This window comes from Adiantum capillus-veneris, chromosome 23 (genome assembly GCF_014529385.1).
Source record: "Adiantum capillus-veneris isolate H3 chromosome 23, ASM1452938v2, whole genome shotgun sequence".
NCBI classification, from domain to species: domain Eukaryota; kingdom Viridiplantae; phylum Streptophyta; class Polypodiopsida; order Polypodiales; family Pteridaceae; genus Adiantum; species Adiantum capillus-veneris.
Genome location: NC_140953.1, coordinates 132,794,286 through 132,808,684, shown reverse-complemented (window position 1 = coordinate 132,808,684; position 14,399 = coordinate 132,794,286). Strand labels below are relative to the sequence as shown.

Genomic DNA, 14,399 nt, shown 5'->3' with positions numbered 1-14,399 from the left:
TGCCATAATATTATGTATTGAAGAACCCTCCTCCCCCCTCCACGACATTGCACACACACACACACACATACTTTTACTTGTCCAAGCATCTACCATGGCTTTTATATTGATGACCACAAGCTGTGACTCAGAGGAGAGATCATATATGACCTTTGCTAATCAAGGAGTTAATATAAGGGTGGATGATTAAAGTCTCCATGAGGAATGCTTTAGAAGTTTAGAGAAAACGGTAGATAGATTGTAATATGTAATTTGATGCTAAATGTTTCTATTATGATTTAAGTTCTATGTATCTTGTGGAATTTTTCTCTTTTTCATGATTGCTCGAAAATATTTTCTTGGAGTTTGAAATTCCTCATCCTGCAGTCAACCATGGCTAGGCACATAACCATTTATGGACGACAATGTGGCCACAAGATTGTTGTTATGTTTGACGATAGCATCTATGCACTATCTATCTCTTTTGTGATACAACTTATGAAATAACTAATGCATTAAATTTTCATCCATTAACACTAATGGGAGAGCAAGTGACGATAAAGGCTACTGAACTTGCTAGTGGTGAACAAATCTTCCTTCTCAATCATGGAAAATGTCAATTCTAGAAGGTTGGCATTTCTATTTAAAGCACACAAGGCATTGGAATGAAGACACACTAGTAATAGTCCGATGGTCCCTCCAGAGTAGTTGGTATACTACATGCAATGACTTCACAAAGCAGCATACACATGGCACTCAAGCAAGCAAAGGATATCATTCAAGTTCAAGAGCTACCTATGCATTATGATGGACATGTGGCATTTGAGTTACCATCTTTTGACCTATTTGTGCACAAACTTATGACAATTGCAACATGTGAATTTACCATGGAGAATAAGTTTGCACAAATAGAGTTTTGGAATATGCTCAACAAGATGGTTCAGAAGCAAGGATATGACTGTGTATCAATGTTTGTGAAAACACATTAAAGGAAGAGTATGGCTCTTTTGTTTGGGACTATTTTAATGTGTGTGAACACATTAAAGGAAGAGTATGCCTTTTTTGTTTGAGACTATTTGAGATGCAACATGGTTACTTTGCTACACTATCCTCTATAGAGTAACTATTGAGATCTTGATCTAATCTTTTTCACTGCTTATGCTCGCTCGGTTTCTTGTTCGCTCGCAAGTACTCGCTTGAGGATTGGGATTCCTCCTTTTTTGGAAATACTTTCTATTTGTAGTTTTTGTTTGTTCTTCATTTAAAAAAATTTTGTTTTGATTGAGTCGGGTTTCATATACCTCTTTGATATCCCATCTTTAAGGCTATTGGTTGCTTCAACCAACCTTAAGTACTATGTTTTGTCGGTTAATAGAGGTACTGAATATTCTTTTATCTTGTTTCATTAGTTCATGCGTTTATTCCGATATCTATGCTGTCTTTGAGGATTTTGGTTTGGAAAATCATAGTAGATCACTTGTCAATCCTTCTGTTTGATGTCCTAATTTGAGCTATTAGAAAGCTCTTCATCTGCGTTGTCCTCTAAGAGCTTGTCAGTGGAGTCCTAGAATGATCCCTCATCAGTTTTCTCAAGATCCCTTACTGAGATCTCATCCACTCTGCATCGACAATCTGCAACCCCTTCCTTGTCAGGGACTTCCAATTCTAATGTTGGATTCAAGTTGACACTCATCATCTGGAATGGAATAATATCATATCCTTTTTCATCATAGAATTCGGTCAAGATCACCTCATTAAGAGTGCTAGTATGTGGTGCCATCCAAAAGGTTCAAACCTCTCTTCTGGAAACGGCTCTGGTACATATGCCTCGTCTTGTGTTGACTTATCATGAATACAATTCTCTTTGTTTAAACTACCACCCTCAGAAGCTTCACCTGTCCAATTGTGAGCTTTGTTTTGTAGTCAAGCCAGTATTTCTCCTTCTTGGAGTTTATTTCCTCTCCTGGGGTTCGTCTCCATGTCTCTATACCTATGGCCCGTGACACTAATTTTTTTAGCAACATCCTTGTTTCTTAGGTAGATATAGTTGTAACCCTAGTCTTGTACCATTTTGAGTTGTCACATAAATGGTCTGCCCAATATGATATCAAAATTGCTACTCCCATTGAAATTCATAATAGTGAATGTGTGTTCATATGAAATTCCGCAAGAGGTTACTACGATCTTCTCCAAAATGCCAATAGGTCTCTCCAGATACCCATCTGCTAGTTGAAGTTTCATTCTAGTTTTTCGGAGAGCAGGTTTTCCCCATTTTTCTCACATTGATTTTGTGGCTATGGCTATTCGGACTCGACTATCCAATATTGCTATCGACTTTACGTCTTTGTACTCTACATGTAGGGTCGTATTTTCTTCTTATCCTTCACAATAATCTCCTACGTTGTTCACTGGCACTGGCTCATGTTTATTTTGTTTCAAGGTTTGGGTATTCGGTGGTTTTGGAGAATCATTTGGTGGTGGAATTACTAGCTCTATTTTCTCCAAAAATTTTCCAATCTCTCCCCAAAGATGAGGTCTTACATGCAATAACTCTGATAGAGTTAGCGTACAACGGATAGGGGATGACATCAATTCATGAAGAGTTTTGGTATCCATCATCTTAGGATTGGCTTTCCATTGAGATGATACTTTCTTTATCTCCGTACCTACATCACCATACAATGATCGAATATCATCTGGATAGACCTCATGTTTGAGGTGGATCTCCCTGATAGGGGCTGACTGAAGTGTTGCACTTTCATCTTTTTTTTTTTTTTGGATATGCTCCCACAAATTTTATGGCCATTGTTCTTCCACTTCAGGAATTGGTAGAGGTGCTTGAAAATACATTCCATCTATTGTACTGGATACTATCCTTGTATTCAAGGGCGTTTCCTTTACAGAATCTGTTTGGTCTCCATATCCAATTCCCCGCTCCTTTAACTCTTGAGAATTTTTTTGAGGATTAACACCTCAGTCTTTGGAGTAGTTAGAACAAGTGGTTTCATAAGAGCTTGAGTGGCTTGGATGAGCTCCTTGCACATCTTTAATCTCTTTTTCTCATACCCCGGGTGAGGGTACGTTAACCACCTATCCTCGTGGGTTTGATTAGGTCTTAACCTAGCATGTAAGCTTTTATGAGCGCGTCCAAGGGCTCAAAGACCTTGTCCACTAAGACAGATCCTCCCGACGGTATTGCTGATGGTTTTGCTATATTGCCTTTTTCCTTAAGGTCTCTTTCCATCCTCAATTGTTTCTCTATTTGTAGCAATTTGATTTCCAAAACCGTTTTTTCTTTCTCTCTTTTGGCTTTTATCTAGTGTCGCTTTGCCTTCCAAGATTTCCTAGGGGTTCTAACATATAAATTTTCTATCTTGGTTTGGCGGGCTGGGGCATTCCTTATAGCCTCATGTGCTTGGGCTCTTGTTATCGCATTTATCGGAATGGTTGGTTCTGTTTTTGATCCACTTGAGCTTGGTACAATTCCAATTTTGTTCATGGATGCTTTTTCCTTGTTATCAGGTTTTTTTGGACAATGTGGAATGAGATGGTCATTTGTACACCCCTCACAGAACCCAAAAAGTTTGATTTGTTCCTATTTGTGTGGACAACTTCTTGCCCAATGATCACCACCGCATTCATAGCATGGTCCTATAGCTGGTGGAGAAGCTTGTGGAGGACCCAATGGTTGTCCTATTCTAGGAGGATATCCCCTAGGCCATGAACATAAGCATATTTTCATCGACCAAGTAATGGTTTTTTGTTGGTTGTGCTATGTATGAGGGCTCTTGCATCTCTTCAGGAACCATCCATAGAATTTGTCCCTCCAAAGAATATGCATTTTTTTCAAACCCTCTCTCATAGGTATTGTCTAGATTCTCTTGGTATGAAACTACCTGGGCCATACTCTATCAGAAGGTGCTTCTACAGGATGAGGAATCCTCATAATGGCCCGTTTTTCTTGGGGTAAAGGAGGTTGATGCCCCAACACAGGTTGAGGTTTTTCCTACCCTTGGATTGCATTATTTGGCCCTACTTGGTATCTTGGAGGGAGTGGAAACTACTGACCTTCATGTGGCCCATATTGTCTCTCTCTAACATAGTTTCTATTATAGAAACATTTGTGGATTTAATGGTTTGTCCATTTTTTTTCAGTGCCACACCACTTCAGTACACGTGATATGTTTACTCCTGACCTCTGTTGAAGGTTGCACCACTAAGTTGGATAATCTCCTCCACAAGTGTCACATTTTTGGGTGGGCAGTTGTCGCGTGTTTGGGTTTGTCCTGTTTCCTTGGATTATCCTTCTGATCATTTGATCAACATCCGACACAATTGGGTTTCGCCTGCCTAGTTTCATTGTGGACTCACTAGTGGTTGAAGAGGTGCTACTCATCCCTTGGTCTCTGTCTTATATCACCTCTCCATATGCCTTGCAATTGTCTACCAGATACAACACCTCTTTCATGATTTTCTCAGAAGTAACACATGCCTTTAAGTGCAAGTCTTTTTTGAGAGTGTCATTTCACAATCCTTCTATGAAAAGGATTGATAGTCTCTCATCTTGAGGTAGTTCTCTAGCAAGGCATCTCTCTATGTACTACTTGAATCGAAGCGAGGCCTCCTTCACCTTTTCCTTCGCCTTTTGTCTAAATGCATAGATCTGGGAGACAGTATTATGTTTAATTCCTCTCTTTGAGAATTCCTTAGTGAATTCTTAGAGAAGTTGCTCAATACGTGGGAACTATAGGTTGTTTAAAGGTTGAAACCAAGTCAAAGCAACTCCTTCTAGAGTCAACCCAAAACCTTCATATTGAGTATGGAAATTGGTTACCTGCTCCACCCTCAACACTTGTTTGAAGATCAAAACATGAGCATACGGATCTCCCGATCCACTATACTTTTTGGGTACACATTTTTCCACTTGAGATGGTCGCATATGTTTGGACTCTGCAACCATTCTCACCACCCTTGGTCCTCTTGGTGTGGTCTCTCTAGGTTCATAATCTCCCCTTAGCACTATAATTGGTATCCTATCTGCTATACGTTCATCAAGTTGATCTCATGTGATAGTTAGAGGGATTCTAGTTGTGTAAATCACGTGAGGTGCCACACTGCCTCTATGTGTGTTCATAGAAGCCCTAGACCCCGCTGATCCCATAGGCCCTGTGTTCAAAAAATTTTCATGTCCAAAAGAATCTTCCACTCTGGTTCTTACTAGACTTACATTCCTAGTTTCCGGTCACTTCTTCATAATTTACATAGTATTGGTGGAGTGGTCCCCCAAAATATGTATATTTTTCTAGCTCCTTACGATCCATAGGAGAGTATTTTTTACCATACTTATCCATTATGACCACCTGAATACTACACCTTTTCTTCAACCTAAAGTATCATGAATTATTTGGTCACAAAATCGCCACCACTTTTTTAACCTATAGTGCATTGTAATAAGTAGATTGTGGTTTTTAATTTTGACTTTTTAAACATTCTTTTGTATGTAATTTTGACATAATTTCTACTTGATTTTTCAATTAATAATTGAATCTTGTCATTTGCAGGATGGACTTTCAATTTGGAGAGAGTGCACATGATATTTGACAATGAAGTTGATGGTGTTGGTTGTGTGTGTAGAGCCGATGAATATTCCACTTGTGGTGGTATAAAGATAGGCCAAGGAAATGTATTTATACTAGTGGAGGAATGCTTCAAGGAAATGAATATTCCACTTGTGGTGGTATAAAGATAGGCCAAGGAAATGTATCCATACTAGTGGAGGAATGCTTCAAGGATGTGGTCCTTCCTTTTCCTACAATGGATACTAATTCCCTCCAAGGATCACTTTGGAGGGCCATTCAGTGGCCAAAGTTTCAAATACAGTATATCATAGTGAATGCCAGCTTACTTGGACCAATGCAAAGCTACAATGATGAGGAAGAGGATCATGTTGATGCACAAGCTACAAATGCAATATCAATAACAAACTACAATGGTGATGAGGAAGAGGAGAATGTGGATGAAAATGCTACAACTACAATACCAATGACAAACCCAGATTTTGAAACATCGATACGAGAATCTTGGAAAAATCAAAGGGTTCTTTTAAAGGATGAGACAAAGATGCACATTGTCAATGCGGGAACCATTTTATATGTATTTTCACATGATTATGTCAACTTCCAGGAACTTGGTCTTGATTGTGTGGGTGTGGCCATTGAAAGATCAAATGAAATCAATGAGAATGTGGTTGAAATGGGTAGCATTATGTTAGTGAAATGTCCTATCAAACAAACAACAATGTTGGATGGGAGCCCATTGCACAACGCTTTCTTCCAATTGATGGAATGCATACTCGAAGTGAATATGTAGACGCTGATGAAGATAATTCTCAAATAATTCATGAGGGTAATGTTGTTCAATGTTCAAGGAAGAGACGATACACTTTCATCAATAGGATGCAAAAAGAAAAAGCACAACCAGCTTCTAGGTTTTATCTATCAGCCGAATTGGTTCAAAGGGTTTCATGTATTGATTGTTGTGCAAAAAAATGTTTCTAGTCTGCAAATCGTGATATTGTGTTGAGGTTATGAAAAGAATTTTGGGGAGAATCTCAAAAGACACGAACAGACTATGTTTATGATGTTCTCTCTATATGCTATCAAAAAGATGAGAAGGTGCGGTACTAGTTCAAGATAAATGGTACTATTGTTTGTTGTAGGGCATGGTATGAGCTACATGGAATACCAAAGACATCGTTTTACCGCTACAAGGAAAACTTTGAGAACGGTGTGCGCCAATATGTGCATGGAAACACATGTTCATTGAGAAGAGGACTTCAACATACTAGATTAGCAAGAGCATTGATCAATGGATTTGTGGATAACAACTCTGATAAGATGCCACATAGAAGTAGAACAATGTTGGATGGTTCAAGGGACACTCAATTGGTAATTCCATCAGCATACAAACAAGTGGATATTTCAAGTGAAATCAACACGACATTTGAACAAATGGGGTATGAGCCCGGGGGATTCACTAAGTTTTATTGTATGGTATCACGTGAGTGTACAATAGGGGGGTTATAAAGCGGAGAAAAGGTGCATTTTACAAAGGATGGTCCCGTATATAGGGGTTAAAAAGGGGAATTTGGTGCACGCAGGTGACATGTCCTTATTATAAGTGGTGAATCCCCCGGGGGTATGAGAAGAAGCTTTCCCAGTCTTCTTTTGGTAGAATTTGGAACAAAGAGTAGCCACGTGTCACCTAACAAAGACAAGTGATTTCTCTAAGTAGAATATTTGTAGCTCAAATAAATACTGGAAGCCAAACCTAACCTCAAAGAAAGAGCTCTCCTCTTGAGGGAGAGAGAAGTTCACATGGCATAACAAAAGAGTTGCAGAAACCTCTATTATGCATGTCGCACATTTTCACAAACTCAACCAGATAAATATATATGCATAATTCATGATAATATGGATAAAAAGAAGACAAAAATTCCAAGACTCTGCATTGTTCCCAAGTATGTGGCTTCAGGTTACTATTTGCAGGTGGCACTAATTGGCAAGATCACTCATGGACATGGAGAAGGTCATTGGAAACTTTGTTTTGAATGGCCTGTGACCAGCTAATCCAAACCTTACAATTTTCTACACAACTTAGAAAGGATGGATAAGCATCCACTTGGTGATTTGGTAAAAAATGGGCTTCTGAGGAGCAATATTTAACTACTATATGCTTTGAACATAAGGGATGTTTTGGACTACGACAACAAGAGTGACGGAAAAGAGCCTAATGTTCAATCACCTGAAATTGAAGAAGAGTATAATTTGTGTCAACATTCCGCAAGTTTCTAGAGAACTTATTGCTACAACTTGATAATTGTGCTAGGGAGAATAAAAACCTATATTTATTTTCTTACTTGTCATTGCTTGTTGCAAGGGCGGTTTTCAAAACCATCTAGCTAGGATTTTAATGGTTGGACATACACATGAGGACATAGATGCTATGTTTAGCAAGTTTTCAAAGAAGTTGAGAGTTATACAAACTTATACTTTGCCACACTTGATGGATACACTAAGAACTAGCTCATCTTTATCTCCAGCTCCATTCTTGCCCACTAAGGTTCCTGATTTCAAGAAATACTATGATTGCTACTTTGTGATGGACAAGAGATACTTGTTGGTCACTCCAAACCATTTCAATTTAGGTTCTTTATGCAAGATCAAACACCAGTGATGCAATATAAGGCACATGTAGGTGCTTCATATTGGAGTGGAAGTATTTGTCTTTGGAAAACAGACAGTGAAGGGAATCCAATGTTACCACCAAGGAAATCCTACTTTGGTACCAATGGCGCAATATCTTAACGCCCATGGGGAAGTGATTCTAGGACTAAAGAATTACATGAGGTTTTGGCAAAATTTAGGGTGGTATAAGTGTGCCAAGGTACAATAGAACTGTGATAGATTATTGAAGTAAGTTGATTGATGAGATTGGAAACAAAATCAGATCAGAGGCATTGTTGTATGAACATTTTTGGCCAAAAATTGAGGAGCAGCATTAATTACAAAATAATGTGATGAATTTTCAACAAGAGACATAGAGGTTCTTAGGCTTGGAAAACTTGAATGGTCATTCTTGTGGACCTCAACTAGATAGACCAAGGGAAGAATTTGACCCCATGATTGATGTGCAACGGGGTGACTTTGTAATGCTACTTCCAAGTGACACAGAAATGTATCCTGTTTGGCTTGCCATGGCTTTGTCAGGCATTGACAAAAAGCCTACATCACCAAAATATAGATATATTTTGATTCAATATTAGGAACCTTGTGCTGGAAAGAGTGGTATGACTGATGCTCAAGCTTACACCAATTGTTGGAAGTGTTTTTGAGCTATAAATTATAAGGACCCACAAGTGTGGGAAAATGTTGATACAATTGTTTGGTCTTGGAAACCAAATAAACAAAGGACATTTTCTAGAATTAAAATTCCTGAAAGGCATGCTCTAAAAGCCAAAGAAGGGCTGGCCCGTGCACATCAACCATGTTTGAATCAAACACTTAATATGGCATCAAATGAGGAACAAATATATGGGAGTTTATAATGTCATTGTACTACTCAATTTTATAAAAAAGATCGGTAATTGTATCTTTTTTGATGTAATCAATTCATGGTTTTCTTCTAGTTCCTTCCTATGTATTCTCTTAAGTTCTGGTGTTTATCAACACCACAATTTATAATATTATCATCTATAGCTACCAACGATAGATGAATATAGTTACCTCATTTTTTCCAACTTTAAGTGGGAAATTCCCAAATTACACGAATATGCTTGATTTGAAGATTCCCATAATGCGAGTTTTTTACCATAGTACCTAATATGGTCTTAGATTTGATGATTGTAATTTTCCCTTGGGTCTAGGAACCTCTATTGAAACCTCTCCCCTTAGGCACTTAAGCTTTCCTCGATAGCCCTAGTTTCAGCTGCATCAAAGGTAGCAGGTGCATGCATCTCAACGTTTATCTTGAGTGTGGGAAAGAGACTAGCTATGAACCTCTCCTGCTTTAGGAACTCTGCACCATCACCAAGGTTAGCAACATTTCTCACCCATATAGCCCAAAGACACAAAAACTCTTGTTTGTATATGTAATAGTCATCTAAGTCTTGTTTCTTGTGAGAAACAATGCCCTGTCAAAGCTTTAGAGTGTTTTGGGGGTCAAAAAATTATCACTTGAAATGATCAACAACTTCCTTATAGTTCCCCTTGAGGAATCTCAAATCTTGAGCGAGATTTTTTGAGCAATTCCTAAAACAAGCAAGACTGACCAAGGCACACTATACAAAACAAAAACCACACGATTTTTTAGGTGACTTCAAGCACACAAAAAAAAAACTAAAACAAGATTACACCTACTTTTAATGGTAAAACAACCACAATTTTTTGACAAAAAAAACCCCTTGAACAAGGGTTTGGTAGAATGTTTCCTTTCATGGGCTAGAACAATTGGAGCCCATATAATGGCATGTTCATATTCCTCTTCTTGGAACTAGTTGCCCACAGGTATTGGAAGCTCATTTCTACCACATTGATCCTTGTTGAGAATAGTGGCACCATGATTCCAATAGATATAATTCTCCTATTCCTACATCCCTACATGTAGGACCACGAGACTTACACTAAAAGAGTAAGGTTGTTGCCACGCGAACAAATCTCATGAATAAGGAGAGTCTGGGAGCTTGATCTTCTCTTCACTTCTTCTTCTTCTTCTTCTTCTTCTTCTTCTTCTTGTCCTTTCTCTTTCTCTACCTCATGTTATTGTGGGTTGGTATACGATAACATACTATGCATTTTAAGTTACTCTAGAGAAAATGGTGGAAACTTGAAAATAATTCTATTATTGCAATGAGGCTATTATTTTGATAAAATCCACACCATGGTATATGTTAAAGTTTGGATCACACCATCATAGGTAGCCTTCTATCGGGGGGGAGTTAGTGGTGTTTCCAAAGGTGGTGGCAACAAACGTGTCAAGGGAGGTGGTAATGGTGGGGGATTATAAAGAGTGCTTTGATAGAAGAGTATGCAAGGTTGATAAAGCAATGAACAATTTTATTATGACAACTTTGTCCACATGCTAGTTCTCTTTCACCTGCCCATATCGATAGAAACCTAGGTTTAGTGTAATTTCACCTACATATTTTGAGATTTATCTTCAAAATTCAAAGTACAAGGTAAATAAACCTACAAGATAAATTTAGTGTAAAAACCTTCTCTTAAATCCTCCATGTTTATATGAGCATAACTCAAAGTTCCTAGATTGCTCGAGGTCCCTAGTCTGCTGAGTTGTCCATCATGCCTCGACCCAGATTACTCACCCAACGTGTGATGCCCCTATGCTAAATACACTTCTTAGAGCCATGGTGTATGATTTTCATTGTACTCCTTTGAAGTGCTTTTCCTAATGCGGCTTAGCCCTCCATTTTTGTTTGTACTCTATCTACTGTTTGGGAGTTGTGCATTTATCAGTGCCTCATAGCAATTCAAATGGATGGTAGTCTAGCATTGCATCTGTCCTCTTGTATAATGATGTGGCCCAAGCATAAGTCCTTAGCACCCATAAGGTAACCCCCTCCAAGGGGTTACTGGGAGGTTGGTTGTGCTACAACAAACAACATTGTGCCACGTGTTGTCTAGGAAAGGTAAATCTCAAGGTCCCTAATCATTGACAAAATTTGGTTTTGAAGGAATAGGAAACTCACAATAGATGAGGCAAGAAGGTCCTCAAGTTTAACTGTCGTCAATTTTAGCAACTATATAGTATAAACAAAACCCTTCAAAAAAATCTCTTTAAAAGAGACTCGAGCTCTTTTACGTACAGGCAGGGACCAGTGCTAAAAAAAAACTATGTTCTAAAAACTTAGCAAACCTACCTAAGAGAAATTTTACTGGTAAACTAACTAAATTTGAAGGTTTTTACATCAAATGATGCTAAATTTCTCTAAATTTGTAGGGTTTTCTCACTTTCAAATTTAACATTTAGAGGTAAATCTCAAAATCTGCAGGTGTGATTATACTAAACCTAGGTTTTTTTTTCCAACCCCTCCCCTCTCTTTCTCTCTCCTCGCTCTATCTCAATCTCTTTAAAAAAAAGACTATGAAAGAGCCTGCACCAGCGTGGACTTTTTAAAAAAAGATATTGAGAGAGATGGAGAGGGGGGGGGGGGGGGGGGGGAGAGAGAGAGAGAGAGAGAGAGAGAGAGAGAGAGAGAGAGAGGAGGGATCGTATATGCGCGAGGGACTCAGGCTGGAAGGGAAGAGGCTGAGGAGGCAGAGATCATGCATGTTGTAGGGTCAACACTGTGCTGATGTGCATCACGCGACCTTGTACTCTGTCACAACTAGAGATTTTGCATGTTAACGCAGCCCGACCTAATCTCTTGTTGTACCATCCTTTTTGGTGTTGCAGCTTGAGTAGGTTTTTACCAAACCAATTAAGCATCCAGTGTGAAGAATCGTGGTGGTTGTTGGGGGAGGGAGAGCACACGCTCCTGTGAGGCAACAATTCAAAACTTTTGTTGGGGATGGGTAGAGGTAGTAAAAGAAGACTTCTGGAGAGGCGCGACTGCTAAATTGCAGTTCGCTCTCTCCTCGCTGGCTAGATTTTTAAGGTCTCTTGGGATAGCTTTTTACGACGTTAAACTCTCTTCTTCTTCTCCTTCCTCCCTTTGGAAACAACATAAAAGACATAGTAAGAGTCTCGGCAACAATAACCAATAGTCAAAGAAAGAGACGGGGGAAAATTGCAAAATGCAAACCCTTTTAGGCTTGCAATAGTCATGCTTTCAAGAGTAAAGCAAAAATTGTATCTCATTACACAAGCTCAAAGGTCCAAGATCTCTATTTAAGTACTATCAAGTCACAACTCTTACCTAAATCTTGCTATGCTGCTCACTTCTTGGACTTCTTGGTGGCCTAAGAGGCAGCTACAAGGATGGCTGGTGCTGCTTCAGTACTCAATCCCTGTGCGAAGCGCTCTTCCCTCCTGGCACTTTTTTGTTCCTTGATAGCTTTTGCCTTAGCTCTACGCACTTCAAACTAATCAAACAGTGTCTTCTCACAAGCCTTATGAGCTTTAGACTTGTGAATACTCTCCATGAGTAGGTGCTTATTCTTTAACACGTTACCCTTGACCTTCATATACATATCATAGTACAAATGCTTGTCAATATTCTTAGCCTCCCGGTACTTTCTCAGCAACCAGTGAAGCACTTGCATTTGCCTCAACTAGACAACTTTAGAGGGTAGCCTGGCCTCCCTAGTACCCCACCTCTTACCATATTCTGAATGACGGCCTTTCCTTTTAGCCTCCAAAGCATGCCTTGCTCTTGCCCATGACTGTATCTTGGTCGGTTTTTTAGTCACAAGGACATCCTTGACCAGGTTTCTAATATTTCTCCTTGAATTTGCCATAGAGATTTTTTTGACCTCATTGGGATTGAGCCAGACCTTGCACTTTCCACGCTTCAACATGCTAGCCGCGAGGCGCTTCTGCAGCTTGAGGGACAACATGGTCAGCCACTCTCACGAAGTCCTAATGGGACAAAGGGTCTTCCTCTTCTTCTTCTTCTTCTTCTTCTTCTTCTTATTCTTCTTCTTTTTCTCCTCCTCCTCCTCCCCCACCCTCTCTCTCTCTCTCTCTCTCTCACACACACACACACACACACACACACACACACACACACACACACACACACAAACACACAAAGAAACTCTCTGAAAGAGCGCGCACCGACCCGTGCTCTTTTAGAGAGTTTCTTCTTGAGAGAGAGAGAGAGAGAGAGAGAAAGAAGAAGTGAGAGACATTTGTGGTAGACAGCTCAATGTCAAGGGAAAGGCATTGGGGAATATTTCCACTAGTATAAGTCATGGTCTGATGAGCCTTTGGCTTTAGTCACACTCCTTGTCCAGCTATATTGATAAACTATTTGAAAATTTAATGACGTAAGCATTTCAAAACAATCTGCAAACAAACATAAACATCTCTCATGACCGATTCAATGTAGAATATGCTGTCCGCAACAGTTGGTTAATGTGACGTAGCTCCAAGGAGATGCAACAACATTGTAGTGAAAGTCAAGTAGTAAATCATGCAGATGCAATGAGGAAGCAAGAGCTAATTGTCCATCTGATATTGGGAAGAAGCAGGAGGCATGAGCAATAGCTTGCACTACTATGATACAATTTGCACAGCCGCCAATATCTCAGTTGACTACAAGTAGTAGTACTAGCACCAATGTGCAACATTCAAAGAGCATAATAATTCATTGCTTATAAGATATGATGCTAATCATTGCACTACAAAATTGCAAAAAAATCTCTTCTAAAAGATATCCTCACAAACAATCGGTTTATAGAGCATATGATAAGGTCTATGATAGAATTGAATGGGAGTTCATACTTCAAAATCTATATGATATGATTTTGGACATATTCTTTTTCACATTCTTTTTGGGAATGCATCAACTAGAATTCCAGTTAATGGTACTCTTACAGTGAGGTGGTCCAAAGCGGGCAACAAGAGAGGCGATCTCTAAACACCCCGCAAGGCCCCTGTGCTGCTCAATTGGGGGTGGGGAAACCACAAGCACAACAAAACAACAAACCCATAGCCAAACCCAAACAAGATAGGGGCACCACCTAGTATGATATGTGAACTAGGACGCAAGAGAGATTTTTTCACAACCAAGAAGATACACCACAAAACAAACACAAGAAACCTCACACCAAGAAACACACAAAATGGACTAGAGAGAGCTAGAGCAAAGGGAAGAGAGAGAGGAACGGATCTTGCGTAATACCTTATTTGTGACTCGCAAATGGAGATGGCTCGTTATGATGCTATCGTAGAGCTTGTAC

The 14,399-nt window shown here is 39.3% G+C and overlaps 1 pseudogene; it reads right to left on the bottom strand.

Annotated features, from left to right (window-relative positions):
- Nucleotides 1-12,431: 12,431 nt before the first annotated feature.
- Nucleotides 12,432-13,052, bottom strand: LOC147428593 (large ribosomal subunit protein eL19x pseudogene; annotated as a pseudogene).
- Nucleotides 13,053-14,399: the final 1,347 nt, after the last annotated feature.